The 19,992-nt window shown below is 45.8% G+C and overlaps 1 protein-coding gene and 1 pseudogene across 2 annotated transcripts in view; both read left to right on the forward strand.

Moving 5' to 3' along the window:
- Nucleotides 1-19,992, forward strand: part of CHID1 (chitinase domain containing 1) — a 580,147-nt gene that overhangs the window by 77,884 nt on the left and 482,271 nt on the right. The window lies entirely within an intron of this gene.
- On the forward strand, nucleotides 8,041-13,186 carry LOC148525231 (lamina-associated polypeptide 2, isoforms alpha/zeta-like; annotated as a pseudogene).

Genomic DNA, 19,992 nt, shown 5'->3' on the forward strand with positions numbered 1-19,992 from the left:
CAATTGCCCCAGTAGTTGTGGCCCTTAAGCAATGCCCCTGTAGCTGTGCCCATTATACAATGCCCTCTGTAGTTGTGTCCCTTGTGCAATGCCCCCTGTAGCTGTGCCCATTAAGCAATGCCCCCATTAGTTGTGGCCCTTATGCAATGCCCCCTTGGAGCTGTGCCCATTATGTAATGTGCCCCAGTAATTGTGCCCCTTCTGCAATGCCCCATGTAGCTGTACCCATTAAGCAATGCCTCCAGCAGTTGTGGCCCTTCTGCATTGTAGCTTGTAGCTATGTCCCCAGCAGTAGCTCCCCCTCCCTGCCCACACCCCTATGATGGCACAGCTCCACGCCATCAGGGCTCCCGAGTCCCGCCGTCGCTGCTGCTGCTTCCGCCGCCTGCTGGATCTAACTGAATACAGCAAACGCGCAGGCTCCTCACATTGCGGGTGATGTCATGACGTCACCCGCGCACTGCATTACTGGGAACGCTGGCCTCTGAAGCGATCAGAGGCTTCTTCAGTCTCTGATGGCTTCAAAGACCAGTATTCTCAGTAATAATGGGGTCTGCCAAGCCGCGAGCCGCGAGCCTGGGAGCCACATTAGAAGTTCAAAAGAGCCTCGTGGCTCGAGAGCCGCGGGTTTGCCACCCCTGACATAGGGCATGCCCTGGAACTAAATCATAATTGGTTGGCTTTTAACAGTGCAAGATATCAGCCTGCATAGTGCATGAAGGGGACTAAAGTTTTTGTTGCCTATTGAATGAAAGGCATGGTGATGTAAGGCTTTCGTTACCGTCCCACATAGAGAGTGATCTGAGAAATATTATAAGATGATCCAACTGTTTCTCAGGTCTTGAGAAGGGATTGGAAACTGGATTACCCTGATCAATTTAATGTGCGACATTTGTACATCTCTGTGCGACTCTGTATAAGAAGCGCTACGATGTAGCAGCAGCAGTGACTTTCTCAGGGCCGGATTATAGGCAGGGCGGACGGGGTGGTTGTCCAGGGGCCCCCACACAATGGGGGCCCCCACATATTGCTCCTACCTGGTCACAATGCACCCTCCCAGGCCTGCCCAGCTCCTGCCTCCCGGCAGCGTTGCAGTCTCTCTGACTGCAAAAGCCCTCTCCTCTTACCTCCGAGGCTCGGCCATGGTGAATGTGATCTGCGTATGGCTCCCTCGCCTTGCTCTCTGGTCTCCCAACACAGGCTGCTGTCGCTGCTCCGTGAACTGCCGGTGAGTGGTGACAGCGGCTACAGCAGAATGAAGATCGGGACCACCGGACCAGGGTCCTGCACAGGTAATGCACTGGTGCCTGGTTCTTGGACCTCCCCTGTGTGTGTGCGTGGGCTCTGCCCCCTCCCCTGCCCATTGCAATAAAAGCACCGGCAACTTGGCACTGCAAGGTGGCACCTGGCTGCCCAAAGACTACCCTCACCACTGGCCCTGCTGCTCCCCAAAGTACCATCTCTGGTTTTTACATATGTGTATTATTATGCAGGGCATAATTGTGGCAGGGGATCTTTGTCAATTTTATTGGTGGGGGCCCCCACAATTTAGTTGCCCCCATAAGCCTTAATACGGCCCTGCTTTTTCTCACGCCAAGTTTCGGTCTGCTTCATCCGCGACTTTGTACGGGTTTAAAATGAATTACCGTGCAATTAAACTCACAGCCCAGAGTCTCTAGTACAGTGTAAGTGGTTTTTCAATGCAGTGCGAATAAGATGCAAAATTTAAGGCAGTTTATAGCAGACTGGTTACATAGGAAAATCTGTGCTACGTAAGCCTGTTGTGGGGGGGGGACACAATAGGGTGAAATTAATAAAATAACAGATTTTAGCTGCACGTTTTAAAACTGCGATTCTTTTGAAACCCAGCTGCTCTTGCCATTTAAATATATTACCTCCTGAAATCATTGAGAAATCGGTACTTTTAATAACTTGCACCCAATTGCATCCCCCCCTTCCCTGTGTGTTAGCTAGATAAAGTTTTACTAATCAGCACTTTCCAAAGGTGGTGGCTCTTTTTGAGTAGAACTTCGTGTGAATAAGAACCCTCTGGAAATTCCCCAATCCATATGAAACACTGTGCTGAAACAGCTATTTTTACTGTGTATTGGACATGTAATTATTGTGTAGAGACTCAATATGACATAAGGCATTTCTCCTAAGGTTAGAGCCACCTCCTGCTGCCAAATATTAATGTATAGCGACCCTGAATTACTCCTCATGATCTTTTGACCAGGCGATGTGCTCTTTGGAAAATCCAGGGAAGATGTAAGCTGAGCTCGCTCATTAAGCCTTTGGTTCCATGGCTGTCAGGATTCACAGAGTCTGAGAGATTCTTAGAGTCACAATGGTTTGACGTGACTCACGCAGTGGTGTGGGGTCTAATAGAGCATCGCCATTCACCAGGGATCCCCCGCAAGGCAATTTGTATTTTTCGGCTGCAGACGAGAATGGCAGGGAGTGATTATTGGGAGTCCAGTGTGGCGTTGGCACTGAGGCTGGGAGTCAAAGAAGATCAGAAGGCTGCTAGGAGAGTGGGGAACTCTCAGACGCAGAGCGACACACCAGAGAAACTGGGAACTATACTGAAGATTTTACTGCAGCTCTTGGAGAGAGAGCAAATAAAATAGTCAGGAAATGCTGGAGCCAATACAACTGCATACTAGAGCTGGTGACTATATCTCAAGGAGGAGCATCATAGGCAAATGCAGGGGGGGTTTCTGTCTGCCTGGAAACCTCCCTCCCCAGCACACACCATGACCACAATGCAAATAGTAATATAATAGAATGTTACTAGTGCTGCATGTTCTTCTCAGTATCACAAATGAAATGATTAGCACCAACTGTGGATATTTTAAAATGTGTCAGTCAGTAATAAATATTCCTGTGCACCAACTAGGAGATGTGGAAAACATGCACTGGTAGGGGTGCACTGCTATAGACCATCAATAGGGTTAATAATTACTACTGTATAATAATACACTATCCAGTACATAAGGAGACCGATATGTACATATGTCCAGGGCAGTGCTAGGTTCTTCTGCTGCTCCCCCAGACTCCCAGACTTGCTCCAATGCTCAGGAATGGTGCCCACATCTGGAAGAAAACATTCTGCTCAGACAGGATAGACCTGCTAACGCATCTAATGTCTTACTGTGATCGCTGGTCCTGTATATGCTGGAATTATGCAACACAATATACTTTGTATGTAACATATTAAAGCTGGATAAGTGGTAATTATGCCCTCTTCATGGACTGGCCACACTCGCTCTAAAATCAAGCATTTGGAAACCCCCCTCTAGAAATCCTGCGTTTGCCACTGCAGCATAGCGTCTTCATTGAGGCTGACTGCTTTATGAAACAGGTTGACTTGAGCCTTTAAAAAAGCACAGGCTGCTGGGCTCTCCACTCTCTCTTACTTCATGGCAGGCTGGCTAGGGATTATGGTTTCTGCTGGACTGGTCTAGGATTGTGCTAGTAATTGAATATAAAAGATGTTGATCCAGTGCAGCGATGTCTATAGCCCCCTTCAGTGTAGAGTAGCGCTGTGTAGTAGCTTTTTGTGCTGTGAACCCCGTGTCTATTACTAGTTACGACTTGTATTCCAGAGATCCCAAAAATATTTTCTTTAACAAATTTAGGCATCTGCACCTTCTTGTGAGGAATTTAAATTGTTATTTTATATTATTATATCTCTTTACGGGTGTACCGCTGACATCTAAAGTAGTCCTTATTATATCGAGTCTGCTTTGCTCAAAGTATAAACGGCATACAGTAGGCCATCCTACTTTGTTGGCCGTTTGCCATGAAGATCTTCCTGAAATGCTGTTATTGAAGAACACATCTATTATCTCTTTGCCTTTCTGTATGTGTCTCTGCGTCTGTCTACTCAGATTTATATAAAGTTTCATAATTCCCTTCTTGGTCAGTGAGCAGTGTCTTATGAGAAAGTACTTTGTACCAGCCGTTTCTCTTTAATGCACAGTCAGCGCTGCGGTGCCATAAAGTAAGCTTCGGTTCAGTGACAAGTGACACTATCGCAGTAGAATAGATTTACCGTGCTGCTTATCCTTAAAGTACCTGCCACCTGTGTCTCACATTGCAGGCACAAAGGTTTTGACATATGGATATGGAAATGAGCGTATGACATATGCTATTCTTAACTCCCAGATCCCTCAACTTCAGTTAGTCCTAATTTAAGCCTTCCTTACGCATTACAATGTAGTAGGAAGGTGAATAAGAGGGAGTTTTTTTTCTCCCCTAAGCAAAAGCAGCTGACGGTGTAATTTATCTGTTTACATGTCACTGAGGTGTAAATCCAGCAGCCACTAGAGCATTAGTTAAACATCTTGAAAGGTGTCATTTAGCAACCCTCGGAGTGGCTTAGCATCATGCAAGTTGTTCAGCAGCATCTGGAAGCGTTTCTTAGCATTATACTAGATATACAGTAGATCAGCTACAACGTGATAGCTCAACATCATGAAGGAAGTTAATTAGAGTGTCAGCTTAGCGGCATTGAAAGTGAGAGTACTGGGTGAGTATCAGGGCTTTGTAGTCGCTACGCCAAACTTTCAACTCTGCTCCTCTATTTTACTACTGTCCAACTCCAACTCGTTTGGAAATGGCAAATGTATACTTTACATGCATTCTATCTAAACTGCAACCTGGACCTTGGGGTAATACATGATTTCATTATTGTTCAAATAGTAGTGTAGGTCATGAGATAGCATACATGGAAGCTGTGACAGCAGGATGGGTTAATTATATTGCAGTGTACTCTGTGACGGCTGCACATGGTGACTGATAAATTCAGGTTCGTGTTCAGTGACGCATGTGCACAACTACCATAGGTGCAAAGGGAGCAGCTGTATTGGGACCCAAAGCTGAGGGGGGGGGGGCATCTTCTTTGTCAAAGTCATATGTGTTATATATTTATTTTTCACAAACGGGTGGTACATAGGGACACTTACAAGGTTAGAAAGAAGGGGGTCTTTACAGTAAATAAATATATATTATGCTATAAAAAAAATAAACAAATATTACAGCGAATGAGTAATACTTACAAATGACTGCACTTTCACAAGAAGAAAAAAAATATTAAAATCAATAATCTCTCCTTTTCTCAATTCATATTATATCATTGTGGAAAGTAGGACCCAGAGCTGCTCGATGCTACAGCCATCTCTACTTGCTGCCTGTATGCATTGTGATGTCACAATACAGGTCCCAGCCCTATATAAAGGATGCCCAGCTAGTGGCAGCCATTTTGTGATGAGATTTTGCCCTACATTGTTACTCTCTGAGTAGTTCCTGCTTTACTTAAGTGACTGTGGATAACGACTACCAATAAGGACTTTGAATTACATCTTCCATTATCACCTGAATAACAAAATCTTCAGAAAACAACTGTGAATAAAATCTTCAGGTAAGGACTATATAACAACATTTGGCCTCACTCTTACCCCTTCAGACACCTCCCTCCATTTTATCAGCAGTTTTTAATTTCGAAACAATGGATAAAACAAATTATTCATCTAATGTGACGCTCATGGCTTAAAATGGGTACACACTTGTCCAATCCTCCAGAGATCCAACTCTAGAACAGACTGATGACACCATCCTACTGGAGATCTGGACGCAGATTCAACACCCCATATATGCCTGCACACCTGTCCAATTTTGCAGCAGGTCTCCGATCTATGTCTGCTGAAAGAATTGTGTCACTGTACACACTCTTCCAATCTTTGTCAGAGCAGCTGCCACTAACCGGGATGAATTGGGAAAAAATGGATAATGTAGAGATGAATTGGGAGAAAAATTAATAACACCAAGGTAATCCTCCATGAAATTGAGCTCCTTTGCTCTCCTTTGATAACATTGTATCAAAGAAAAGTAAATCTATATTAAAGGAAGGTGGGGAGCAAAGAAAACCAGGCTCAAAAGAAAAATTACATAGGAGAAAATATTAGAGAGGTAAATACACACATACATAAAAAAAATATTAGAGAGGTAAATACACACATACATAAAAAAAATATTAGAGGGTGAGGAGGATAGGAAGAATACTAGGCCCAAATGAATTAACTATATAAGGATGGCAGGCAGATAGGACCAAACCCAAATTAAAAAAAATAGGGCATTGAAAAGGTGTAATTTTTTGGGGTTATATTTGTTTCCTTTCCCGACTTTTTTTAATCTCGTATTCTTGAAGCAAAAATTCTATTTTTATCAGTAAATAATTTCTCATAATTAATAACTAATTCTACACAATAAATCACCTACTCACAAGGTTTTTACCTAGGACATATACCTTTACATCATTAGTATAATTTAATTTAAGAAAAAGTGCACACAAGTATGAAATAGAGTAAAAGTATTATTATTAATAACAGATTATTCAGTAACTATACACGCACATATATATATATATATATATATATATATATATATATATATATATATAATATAAATTCACATATTGCAATCCAATATTACAATATGTATTTATATATGTGAGTGTGTATATATGTATATATATATATATATATATATATATATATATATATATATATGTTTGTGTGTGTGTAAACAATGCAAGAAATAGTGAGAAAGCTAAGTATGATCAAAGAACTAAGGGGTCTATGTATTAATAATCGCGGTACTGCTGCAATTAACAAGGGTCCAACTTGCCGTGGATGTTTTTATTTTTAATAAAAATATCCCGGCTATGTACCAACAGAAACTTGCAGGGACAGCGGATGCGGTAACCGCTGTCCCCGCGAGATATATCCCCAGCATTTAGGAGGAGTGTTTCACAGAAGTGAAAGGCTTCTCCAGGGGAAGCTGATGCTGCGCATGCACACAGTGTCAGCTTCCGGAGCCGCCTGGAGGCTTTGGAGGAGAGATCGAAAGATTTCTCTCCTTCCCCTGGAGACCCCATAGACACAGTAGTTTACACCATCTGAAGATGGTGTAAACTACCGGTGCTAAACTCTGAAAAGCTTTACTTTTTGGAGTTTAGTACATAGGGGTCAGATCGTAGTCCGCATTGATGATAAACTGCAATCTGTAGTGCTAATTTGCAGTTTATTGGAGATTTATGTGAAATCTCCTGCATTGTGCTATTAGTAAATAGGATTGATACATACAATTTTGCATAATCTGCAGTTTCTGCAAATTTTATGTATAAATCAGCTTAATACATAGGCCCCTAAGAGAGAGCTGCTAGAAAGCATAGAGGGAGAGGTGTGTGAATGTATGTTGTGTTATATGATGATGTGTTATATATGGAATAAGATTTATTTCTGCACTACAGCAAATTGTTCAGCTAAACTCCATCTTGGAATGTCTTATTACATCTTTCCATTCCAAGTGGTAATTATTTAAACTACCATTATAATAGTTAAATCCATCCATAAACACTAATTAAAGCCTAGGATTGTAACTATGATAATATACCACATTATACAAACTTCACAATACTTTCACAATGTAGCAAGTAATGCACAAGCCTTATGCAACCAAGCACATGGTTCAAGGCCTTACTAGTATTAAAGGGAAAAACAAAATGGCAGTAGCCATTTTGTTATCACTAACAATTACCATCTGATATTAACCTGAAATATATAGTACCTATAATCCTATTACACTATCCCCTTTACTATTCACTCCTACATATCTATCAAATATCCACAGCTTAAAGCAACACTACTTAAATCACATAATTGTGCAAACACTATTGTCTTTAAAGCTAGCGAGAACTACAATTAGCAGTATCTAACATTTGACCACCACAGAATTCCACAATAAACAGTATATTTCTTCTTCGGGGTCCAGAGGGTCCACAGAAGTTACCTTGGGGTATGTGGTTGGAGTGATCCAGGCACCAAACCGTTAAAAGCTTCAGCTCCAAGGGTGCACTGGGTATTTAGTTTTTTGTTTGGTGCCCAGGAGTACACCGTACTGAACAGGGGACTGCCTCAGCAGTCCCAAGCAAGTTGTTTTTTATTTTATTATGAGTAAGCAGCACTAGGCGTCCGGATGGACGCCCGTGCTGCTGCTCCGTCTACCCTCGCCGGCGCTGCAACACCAGTGCGGGAACTGGTGATTTTGACGGGGGTCAGCAGGGTGACACTGATCCCGGCACTGCAACCGGAAACATTGGGGATGCAGGTAAGGGGGTTCCCTGTGGCCGCTGACGACGTGGTACCACGTGGCAGTCCGTGCCTCCAGCGGTGGAGACCTGCCGGGGGATGCTGTAGTAAGAAGCCAGGTGAACTGCTTCCCCAACTAGACCACCGGGACATGAGGGATCCTGACAGCCGGGGGTGATAATGGCGGCGGCCATGATATGTCAGTGTGCCCGGTGGGTCCATACAGCAGAGGGGAGGTACACTCTCCCCGGCGGCCCCTCCCCCGACCCAGACACTGGTTCAGATGCATCTGGGTTGCCCCGCTCAGCCTCCTTGTATATGAGACAGCCATAGACCACTCTCAGGTGTTCTCGGTGGCTGCAATCTCGGGAGGTTTGGTCAGTCTCCCTGTATACCTCTCCTTAGGTGGCCAGGTTATACAGAGCTCCATATCCAACTTAGCCTTGTGTACTGTTCGTAGTTGACAAAAAGCTTATTATATATATATATATATATATATATATATATATATATATATATATATATATATATAATTTTTTTTTTTTGCATATTTTATTATCCTTTTTTTTTTTTTGCTGTTTTTATAATCCAGTGTTGTGCCTCTTTACATGTATAATAAATTACCATTTACTATACATATTGCTTTTCCTTTCCCAAATGAGGATGAATGGGAGGTGTCCATTAGATAGTGGAGAGTGGATATAGAGATTAAAGAAACCTTGATTAGCATCTAATATATATTGCACATGTGAGTAAGGTACGCCATACATCACACATTGGCCCTCATTCAGAGCCGTTCGCTATTTGCGTTCGTTCGTTCAAAAACAAGGGGTGGCTATGCAAATGATCCGTTCGCACATTGCAGTCTGTTCACACCTCTAAGTCTGAACGAGCGAGCAAAACATACGCTCTTTTATTTCTTAAAAACTCCCCCTGGCCGCTCGCACCATACGTCATGTCCGCTATTTATTAGATTAATCGAGTACATCGAACAGGATATGAACTGCTCGCTATTCTTGTGGTTGGTTTTTTCAACCGCTATTTTGCGAGCAGTTCTGAGTTAAAAAAAACCAAGTGACGTGGTCATTGACGCTGCTATATTAATTATGCACACCCATAAAACGCCCGTTTTGACCTTTAAGCACGCCTGCGATCGGATCTCCACTCACCGTTTTCAAGCACCTTCCCCTGTTACCACCCACATACGCCTCATTCTGTCACTCAAAATAGCAGGCACTCGCTATATAGCGTACAAATGATTTTCGGCCGCACTGACTGGTTCGCGCATGCGTACTAAAAACCGTACGCATGCGCAGATGTGCGAACATCGCTCGGAACGAGCGTACTGCCGATAGCGAGTGGCTCTGAATCAGGCCCATTATTTCTACTTGAAACACCTGTAAAAATATAAGATACCTTGATGTGATTATTCCTCCACTTTGACTTGTGAGTTTGGGTACGCCTATATATAGGAGCATATTTGGATTATGACATCAGTATAACTATATGTTGCTATATAACTAGAAGAAATAGTATATAAGAAACCTTGATGTGATCATCCCTACATTTTGGCTTGTGAGTTTGGGTATGCCTATATCTAAGAATATATTCTGATTACTACACCACTATAACAAGATTTTGCGATATGATTAAAGGGAATTGATTACGACGCTGTACCACCATTAAGCAGTTGTTTCCATATTGTGGTTTTTTTTCATATATACAAACGGAGACCACTTGAACCTTTGAGATTTCTACATTGAAAAAACGATTGGCCGAAAGGACTCTTTTTCATATTGAATTATTACATATGGACTAAGGCCCTCATTCAGAGCCGTACGCTCTGAGCAGAGCGCACGCTCTGAATGAGGGCCGGGCTCCATTTTCATGGAGCGTCCTCCTGGACGCTCGTATAGCTGTGGGTCACCACCCACAGGCTATACGAGCGTGCTTTTTGATGGCCACGATGGTCGAGACCATCGCGACCATCGAAATTGCGAGCCGGAGCCTGCGGTTGAGGTTTTCAACCGCAAGCTCCGGAGTGATTTTGGCTCTATCAGAGCCAAAATCACTCCCACTGACATCACTAGTGATGTCAGTGGGCCGGCTTCTGACGGGAGGCACGCCCCCGGCACGCCCACCAAAGGGGGCGTGCTGTCAATCAACATTGACAGCACGCCCCCTTTGATCGGACACAACGAGCGAAGGACTTTCCTTCGCTCGTCGCGTCTGGCGCATGCGCACGACGGAGCTCCCTCCGTCGTGCGCATGCTCAGTGCATAACATCGACCCACTTGCGAGCGGACAGCCGCTCGCGAGTGGGTCTGAATCAGGCCCTAAGTATCTTTTAGTATATATTTGTTGTGTTTGGTTGTATATCCAGCGCCATCTTGTGGCACGACACTTTTTATGCACATTTATTATTCAGGATTTTGTGAGATCCTAGCTTTCGTGTTACATAAAAGGCTGCAGGTTTTGCGCACTCGTTACGTAGCCTCTGTTTTCATGTATAGATAATGAGGAGCCTAAACTAAGAACGGCTCCAGTGTTTAAACGCCAGAAAGTGGTAAAAGCTGAATTTCCCAAATCTAAGCACCTCTCTGAACTTATGGGAGAAGCATGGAGTTCTCCAGATAGACGATTCTATGTTACAAAGAAGGTTACAGCCTTATACCCCCTCCCACCAGACGAGTGTGCTAAGTGGGAAGTTCCACCAATGGTAGACGCGCCTGTGGCACATCTGGTCAGGAGTGCCACATTGCTTATACCATCTGCATCCTCCCTTAAGGATTCCACAGATAGGAGACTTGAAGTCTGTCTCAAGGTGGTCTTTTCTCCTTCATCCACTAGGGGACACTGGAGCCTCAGTACAATGGGGTATAGAAGTGGGTTAGCCGGGAGCTGGCACCTTTAATAAAAAACTTGACTGGTGGCTAGCTCCTCCCCCTCTATACCCCTCCCCCCCAGGTCAGTCTAAAGTTTGTGCCCTGGGAGCTGGACCTATGCTCCATTAAGGCACACTAAGAGCACTGTTAAAGAAATTACTTTGAGGATACAGACAGGCAGCCCACTGCCCCTGCCTGTCTGCACCGCTGGAGCTGCCGGGGAGACCTCACCGCCACTGCCTGCGGTCTGCGCTGAGGTCTCCAGCTACAGAGACCTCAGTCTCTGGGGAGCCCTAGACGCGCTGCATGCGGCGCTCGTCGCGGGCTTCCCCCAGCATAAACCCCGCCGCCGGCAGCCATGGCAGGTTCAAGGTAAGTGCATCCTGGCTTCCGGACTAGCGGGAGAGTCAGGACTTCATTCAGATGGGCAAACAAAGCAGCAGCGCTAGTGCGGTGAATGCGCCATAGCGGAGGGGGCAGAGCTTAAGTCTGTCTTCTGCTCCTGCCTCCCAGCGTCCCCAGCGCTTCTGCAGTAGACGCTGGGGGCCATTTTAGAGGAAGGGCTGCTCCTGGAGACTGCACATAAGAAACTGATTAAGGCCAGTAAAGAGGTTTCTTTTAAGGGCTGTTTATTGCTCTATTATAGAACTGCTAAGGGGGCATAGCAATCTCCCTCTCTGCCCCCCCTTGGTTAATGTGTAGTCTCTATATCTCTATATCTGTCTTCTCACCTACTGTGTGTGTGTGTGTGACAGAGTGCTGCAGCATGGCTTCTAAGGGATCTAAGGCTGCACAAAAGTCCTTCTCATGGAAAAGATGCGCAGAGAAGTTCACAAAGAGCAATCTAACTCCTCTCTGCTGTGTGACAAGTGTGTGTCTCAGCCGCAGGCTGCCGACACTCCATCCCAACCGTTATGGTCTGATCAAATAACTTCGATTATGACTAGACTCTCTGATGAGCTTGTAGCAGCTCGCAGAGACAGGGAGGTGATCACCTGAGCCAGATTGGGCACGTTCTTTAGCCAAATCTGTGGAGGGACTTACTAAAGTTATTTCCCAGGCCCCTCCTGCTGCCTCGTTATATAATGTCCCTAATAAGAGACTTATTCAGAATCCTTTACATTGGGATGATTCAGATGATGAGGAAGCGCAGGAACCTGAGGAGGGCGAGGTTCAAGAAGAGGTTCAGTTTCCTGATGAATCGGAACCTATATCACAGGGCGTAGATGCATTAATCACTGCAGTACGCCAGGCTTTACACATAGAGGATTCAGAGGTGTCTTCTAAAGCGTCTATTTTTGGTAAGAGATTTAGACAGGCTGTCACTTTCCCAGCTTCAGAGGAGTTGGATGATATCCTAACCTCAGCGTGAAAACACCTTGATAAGAGGTTTCAAATCTCTAAGAAAATTTTATCCTATTATCCATTTCCACCAGATAGTAGGAAATTATGCGAAACTCCCCCAGCTGTAGATCCCTCAGTATCCCGCCTTTCTAAAAAGATGGTGCTTCCCGTTCCGGGTGCTGTTTCCTTAAAGGAGTCCTCCGACAGAAAGCTGGAAAACAAGCTAAAATCCATTTATATAGTGGCAGGAGTGTCACAGCGTCCAGCACTGGTTAGCTGTTGGGTTAATAAAGCTGTCGAAGCCTGGGCTACACAGCTTGCAGATGGTCTCAGGTCAGGATCGCAGCCTGAAGATCTCATTCAGCTGGCTGAGCAGATTACAGAATCGGCCACTTTCCTTGGGGAAGCCTCTAAGGACATATGTAGTCTTTCTGCTAGATCTTCGGCTTTAGCTATATCAGCCAGAAGAGCCCTTTGGCTGCGTCATTGGCACGCAGATGCAGAGTCCAAGAGAGCTGTAGAAGCTCTTCCTTTTACCGGAGAATTTCTTTTCGGGATGGAGTTGGATAAGTGGATCTCACAGGCTACCGGTGGGAAATCCACTTACCTACCATCTGCGGCTCCCCCTCTTAGGCGTCCTTCTGCGGACCTTCCTTTCAGTCCTTTCGTCCCCCCAGCAGGTTTAGAGGACGCTCCAGGGGAGCTCCGGCTTTCTCCCGCAGGTCTAGAGGCCGTGGTAGAACTGCAACATCAGCTTCATCCAGGTCCCAGCAGGACAAGACAACAGCAAAGCCCTCCGCATGACTCTCTCATTTCTCAGTTGGGAGATCAGGGGGTGGGAGCTCGTCTTTTACATTTCAGGGAAGTGTGGATCAAGTCTTGCCAGGACGCCTGGGTCAGGGACATCATTACACACGGTCTGAAGTTGGACTTCTTGTTTTTTCACAACTGGTTTACCTCTGGCATCAGAAAAAAGGGAGGTTATTCTAGAAGCAATACAGAAGCTGCTATTGTCCCAGGTGGTAGTGGAAGTTCCGACCCATCAGAGAGGTCAGGGTTTTTATTCCAGCTTGTTTGTGGCGCCCAAGCCGCACGGCTCTATGAGACCCATTCTCAATCTCAGGGATCTCAACCCTTATCTTCGAACCTTCAGGTTCAAGATGGAGTCTCTCCACTCTGTTATAGCAGGACTCGAGAAAGTCGAGTTTCTTGTGTCCCTAGACATAAAAGATGCCTACCTCCACATCCCTATCTGGTCTCCTCATCAAGCATTTCTTCAATTTGCGGTCCTAGACTCGCATTGGCAGTTTCAGGCACTACCTTTTGATCTTTCGTTGGCACCAAGAGTGTTCACAAAGGTCATGGGCGTCATGATGGCTCTGCTGCGAATTCAGGGGGTAGTCATTGTCCCATATCTAGACGACCTGCTGATCAAGGCTCTGTCAGTAGCTCGATTGTTAATAGACATTCAATTAACCCAGAATCTTCTCTTGCAACACGGGTGGATCCTAAATTTCAAAAAATCCTCCTTGACTCCGACACAGCGTCTGCTGTTCCTGGGCATGATATTGGACACAGCGGAACAGAAGGTATTTCTGCCCCATTCAAAGCATGGTGCGTCTGATTTTGCGGTATCGCAGAGTATCAGTACATCTCTGTATCCACCTGCTGGGAAAGATGGTGGCGACCTTCGAGGCAATTCAATATGCACAATTTCATGCCAGCCCCTTTCAGTTGGACCTTCTTTCCCAGTGGTCAGGATCCCACCTATTTCTCCACCAGCGAGTCCTCTTGTCTCCTTTCCCGCTAATTCCTCGCTTACTTCAGAGAATCAAACGCAAGAATGTCAGAGTGCTGTTCATAGCTCCAGATTGGCCCAGATGAGCTTGGTACTCGCAGATAAGGAATCTGTTGGTAGACGAGCCGTGGCCGCTTCCTCTTCAAGACGACCTCCTGCTTCAGGGGCCGTTTATTTATCAAGACTTAAGGCGGCTTCGTTTGACGGCATGGCTACTGAAAGGGCCGTTCTTAGACAGACGGGAATCCCGTCAAGTGTAATTCCTACCATGATTAGGGCTCGAATGGAGGTTACGTCTCAGCATTACTATCGCATATGGAAAGCTTATGTCACATGGTGTGAAAGACGCAATTCACCTCCATCAGTTTTTAAGGTATCACGTCTACTTCTTTTCCTTCAGGCTGGCTTATCGGCAGGGCTTTGTCTGGGTTCCATTAAAGGTACAAATATCCGCGTTATCCATTTTTTTCCAGAGAAAATTGGCCTTATTACCGGATATCCAGACTTTTCTCCAGGGAGTAGTCAGGCTTCAGCCTCCCTTTGTGCCTCCTACGGCATCACGGGACTTAGATTTGGTATTGGCTTTTCTCCAGTCTGAAACCTTCGAGCCGCTACAGAGGGTGGAGTTAAAGTACTTAACTTGGAAGGTGGTTCTCCTTTTGGCACTCGCCTCAGCGAGGAGGGTTTCCGAACTGGGGGCCTTATCATGCTGTCCTCCTTATCTCATTTTCCATGAAGATAGGGCAGAATTACGCACACACAAATCCTTTCTTCCAAAGGTAGTCTCTGCTTTTCATATAAATCAACCAATTGTGGTTCCTGTGTTTAAGGATGACAGCTTCTAGATCCTTAGATGTAGTCGGAGCGCTCCGGATTTATGTTGACAGGACTGCTTCGCTCCGTAAATCGGATGTTTTGTTTGTCCGGTTTGATTTGGCCCGACCAGGTTGGCCGGCTTCCAAACAAACTATTTCCAGATGGATTCGTCTGACTATCAAACAGGCTTATGTGGTGGCTTCCAGGCAACCACCGGTTTCTATTACAGCACATTCTACGCACTCGGTAGGACCTTCATGGGCGGCTGCTCGTGGGGTTTCTTTAAACCAGCTTTGTCGAGCAGCCACTTGGTCCGGCAAGCACACATTTCTAAGATTCTACCGTTTTGATACTTTTGCGGCCTCCACTTCAGAGTTTGGCCGTGCAGTTTTGCAGGGTTCTCAGCGCTCTCCCACCCGGGATGTGAGCTCTGGGACGTCCCCATTGTACTGAGGCTCCAGTGTCCCCTAGTGGATGAAGGAGAAAATAGGATTTTGGTACTTACCGATAAATCCCTTTCTCCGATTCCACAGGGGACACTGGACGCACACCCTGCGCTTCTCTACCTGCATTTGTTACTTTTTCCACATTCAGACGGTTGTTTGTTACTGTTGTCTGATTGGAATGTTGGTTTTGTCTTTTATTAACCTTCTTTATATATGAATGCTGTGGCTTCTTTGTTTCTTTTTCCTTACTTTCCAGCTCCCCTCGGGCACAGTTGTTTAGACTGACCTGGGGGGGTATAGAGGGGGAGGAGCTAGCCACCATTCAAGTTTTTTATTAAAGGTGCCAGCTCCCGGCTAACCCACTTCTATACCCCATTGTACTGAGGTTCCAGTGTCCCCTGTGGAATCGGAGAAAGGGATTTATCGGTAAGTACCAAAATCCTATTTTCTCTGTCAGGAGCTGTTACCCGCCCGGCCAAGGCTACAGCCATTGAGGAATGGATAAAGGCACTGGAAAATACACTTCCAGAGGCTTCCAGAGAACAACTGAAAATTCTCTCCTATATTAAGGATGCTGCCTCCTATCTAGGAGAGACGGCATTGGACGCCGGTATTCTGTCCTCTAGGGCTTCAGCTGCCTCAGTTCTGGCTCGAGGATCCCCTATGGTTAAGGGACTGGAAAGCAAATGCAGGGTCCAAGAAGGCCCTGGGATCCCTTACGTTTGCTGGAGGCATTCTGTTTGGCACAGAATTGGATAAGATTGTAGAATTTGTGGACGCTCTAGCAGTGAATTGGAACTTCAAGCTAGCATACCTGTTTCCTCCATTTTCCCTTCTCCCAAGGGTCATCAGGAAATTCAAGCAGGAGGGTGGAACAGTAATACTGATAGCCCCTGCTTGGACCAGATGCCATTGATTCACCGACCTTCAGAGTCTCTCCATAGACACTCTGTGGCCTCTTCCTCTAAGGCTGGACCTGTTAACACAGGGTCCCTGCCTGTATCTGGACCTTCCTCATCTGTCATTGACGGCGTGGCTCTTGAAACTTCCATCTTAAGAGCCAAGGGTTTTTCCAGTTCTGTAATTCAGACGATGCTTAGGGCGCGGAAACCTTCCTTTGCCCGCATTTGTTAGAGAGTTTGGCACTTGTATTTTCAGTGGTGTAAACATAGAAAATATGATCCTGGAGTATTTAGCATCTCTCGAGTACTTGCTTTTCTTCAGGCTGGATTAGACTGGGGATCTCCGCCTGGCCACCCTGAGGGTTTAGGCATCTGCACTCTCTTTGGTTTCAGCGAAGGATCGCCCAGCTGCCTGATGTTAGGACATTTTTTCAGGGTGTTCAGAGAGTTCAGCCTCCCTTTGTACCTCTGGTAGCTCCGCGGAATTTGTCTCTGGTTCTCAGGACTCTACAAGCTCCCCCATTCGAACTCCTGAAATCAGTAGACCTTAGGTACTGTCACGTTTGGCTTTGGGAAATCCCCTACTGAGGGGGTGAAAGCTGAGGTCCCGGGTTGAGGGAGGAATCGGAGGTGTGGGGCCTGTATATAAGATCTCCTCATCCACGAATATCGGATGTTGACGAGACCTGACCAAAGGTGCGGAGTCTAACCTGCTGGGAGGTGTTCACCAGTGACCCCTCAAAGCGGGATATGGGTTTAAGCTGCAGGCAGGTCGCAATTCTTTGGTCAGGTATCCGATACCCATGGGAATGGAGAAAATACAACAATGGCCCAAGAGAAATACTACAGTAAAAAGTACAGCTGCACCAAGAGTTAGTATTTGTAGTTGTACAAGTAAATGGTTTTTTGATGCACAGTTGCACAAGGAGGTGGCACTTGTAACTGTACGCCAGTAAAGGTGTCTTGACGCACTATTGCACCAAGAGGTGGCACTTGTAATGGTACGCAGGTGAGATGTTCTGACGCACTGCTGCACAAAGAGGATGGTACTTGTAAAGCACACAGGCAAGATGTTCAGACGCACTGTTGCAAACTGAGATGACACTTAAATGGCTCACAGGCAAGGTGTTAGGACGCACTGTTGCACACGGAATTGGCACTTGTATAGCACACAGGCAAGATGTTAAGACGCACTGTTGCACAAGGAGATGACACTAGTAGACTCGAGGATATTACGATGAGGAAACCTGGAATGAGGTAACGGCAAGTATACACAAGGTAGCGACAACGTTGCCGAGGGAAGTTCCTACAGTCAGGAGACTGGCTTTATACCCTAAGGTAGCAGATCATTGGTGGACAGCGTCAGCTGACCACGACCATGCTACCATTGGGTATAAGGTAGTCAGGTGATGTGAACTGTCATGGCTGCGTCCATTACGGCAACCGCAGCAACCAAGGCACAGCGCATGGGTGTCCACATGGCTCTAAGTATAATGCTCAGTGTGTCACTTGCATCCGCGCCTGACGTCTGACCACCCAAGGGATCAGGGAAAGCCGGCGCTGTGGTGAGTAATGACCGATCCTAGGCCACAACCTGACAGGTGGTTGACAGCGAAGACAGTTTTTCTTCTGGCTATCTCCTCTGCCCGTAGGGTCTCTGATTTGGCAACTCTTTCTTGCCGCTCTCCCTTTTTGGGTTTTCATCAGGATAGAGCTGTTCTTTGTACCAGGGCGGGTTACCTTCCTAAGGTTGTATCCCGCTTTCATGTAAATGAAGAAAACGTGGTTCTAGACTTCCAGTCTTCAGGCCTTTCTAGAGGTGAAGCTTCTCTGGATGTGGTATGTGCCCTACATATTTACGTGGATCACATCAATTCCATTAGGAAATCGGATTCTCTTTTTGTGTTGTATGGCTGTCATAAACGAGGCTGGCCAGCTAACAAACAAACTCTGGCTAGATGGCTTCATATGACCATTTCTCATGCGTACACACAAGCTGATCTCTCTGTTCCAAACACAGTGACAGCACATTCCACTCGATCCGTGGGACCATCGTGGGCATTTCGTCGTGGTGCCTCTGCTGAGCAATTATGCAAGGCAGCCACGTGGTCTTCCGTCCACAATTTTGTCAAATTTTATGCATTTGATATATTTGCCTCTCAGGGTGCTTCCTTTAGGCGTCGGATTCTCCTTTCTACTAAACAGGATCGTCCGCACCCTTAAGGGAACTGCTTTGGGACATCCCCACGGTAACTTCTATGGACCCCGAAGAAGAAATTAAGAGTTATAGTATAACAATCCTTTAACACCACCCTAACACACCTGGTGTTATTGAGTAATCTTTTCCATTTGTATTTCTATGATTCCCTGTTCCTAGAGAGAGTGTTTCTGAGGTACAATTGTCCTTCCTTCTCATCTTTTCCTTCTCCTGCTTTGGGCTTGGTAACAAACTAAATGCCTGGAGCCAGGGGTGGGGTATATACGGAGGAGGACCCAGTGCATCCTGGGAGCTGAAGCTTTTAACTGTTTGGTGCCTGGATCACTCCAACCACATACCCCAAGGTAACTTCTGTGGACCCTATGGACCTCGAAGAAAAAGAGTTAACAAAGGTATGTTATACCATAATCCATAATTTTAAATGCTGTTTATTTACAAACTACCACAGTGCTGTTTCATATACAGTACTACAGTAAACCGCATACTGTATCATGCAGCTTAGATCACACCACAGAACTATTACAGCATCTACCGCATGCTAACACAAATGACTACATACAATCTACCACATAAGCACAATGACCCTCATTCAGTGGCGCTCGCAAGAAGCGAGCGCTTGCTCTGAATGAGGGCGGCCGCTTCAGTATCCAAGTGTGGCCTCCTGGTCGCTAGCTAAGCTGTGGGTTACCACCCACAGCTTTAGCGACTGACCAGGGTGATGGTCGCGATGGTCAAGACCATCGCAACCATCGGGGCAACAGCAAGCCCCAAGGAGCTTCCTCCTCTGATCGAGCAGGAAGCTCCCCACTGACATCACTGCCTCCGTTTGTGTAGCCACCCCCCCGCCCCGCCTACAAAACGGGGCGAGCTGTCGATCAACATCGACAGCCGCCCCTTTTGTAGTGAGCTCCGGAGCGAGAGAATTTCTCTCTCGCTCCGGGGCTTGCGCACGCGCAGTGCGGCCGCTGCGCGTGCGCAGGTCCTTAACATCGACCCGGCTGCGAGCGCTCTAAATGAGACCCAATATCTTTTAACCATTATCCATGTCCGTGTAAGCCATCTATTTCACACATTAACTATAAGTTCCATAGTGTTACTTAGCCATGAGTAATGGTGCATACACACGGTCAGATTTTTCTTCAGATCTGAATGATATCGATTATAAAAATCATTCATATCTGAAGGAAAATCTGAAATGTGAGCCATGAACGATGCGCGTTCCTGATGGTCAGATAACGATATCTGATATCTGATTTGTTTACAGTCAGTTTTAGACTATTTCAGTCATTTTAATGCAGTCAAAATTGTTTGTAAAATCGTTCAATCGTTCATCTGTCAAATCTGAACGTGTGTATGCACCATAACTCTGTGTGAGTTGATAATATTGAGCTAGTGTTCCTCTCTGTGTGTCCAGTCTAGATGGCAGTCCT

The sequence above is a fragment of the Taudactylus pleione genome, unplaced genomic scaffold (genome assembly GCF_031769625.1).
Source record: "Taudactylus pleione unplaced genomic scaffold, aTauple2 ptg000109l, whole genome shotgun sequence".
NCBI lineage: Eukaryota > Metazoa > Chordata > Amphibia > Anura > Myobatrachidae > Taudactylus > Taudactylus pleione.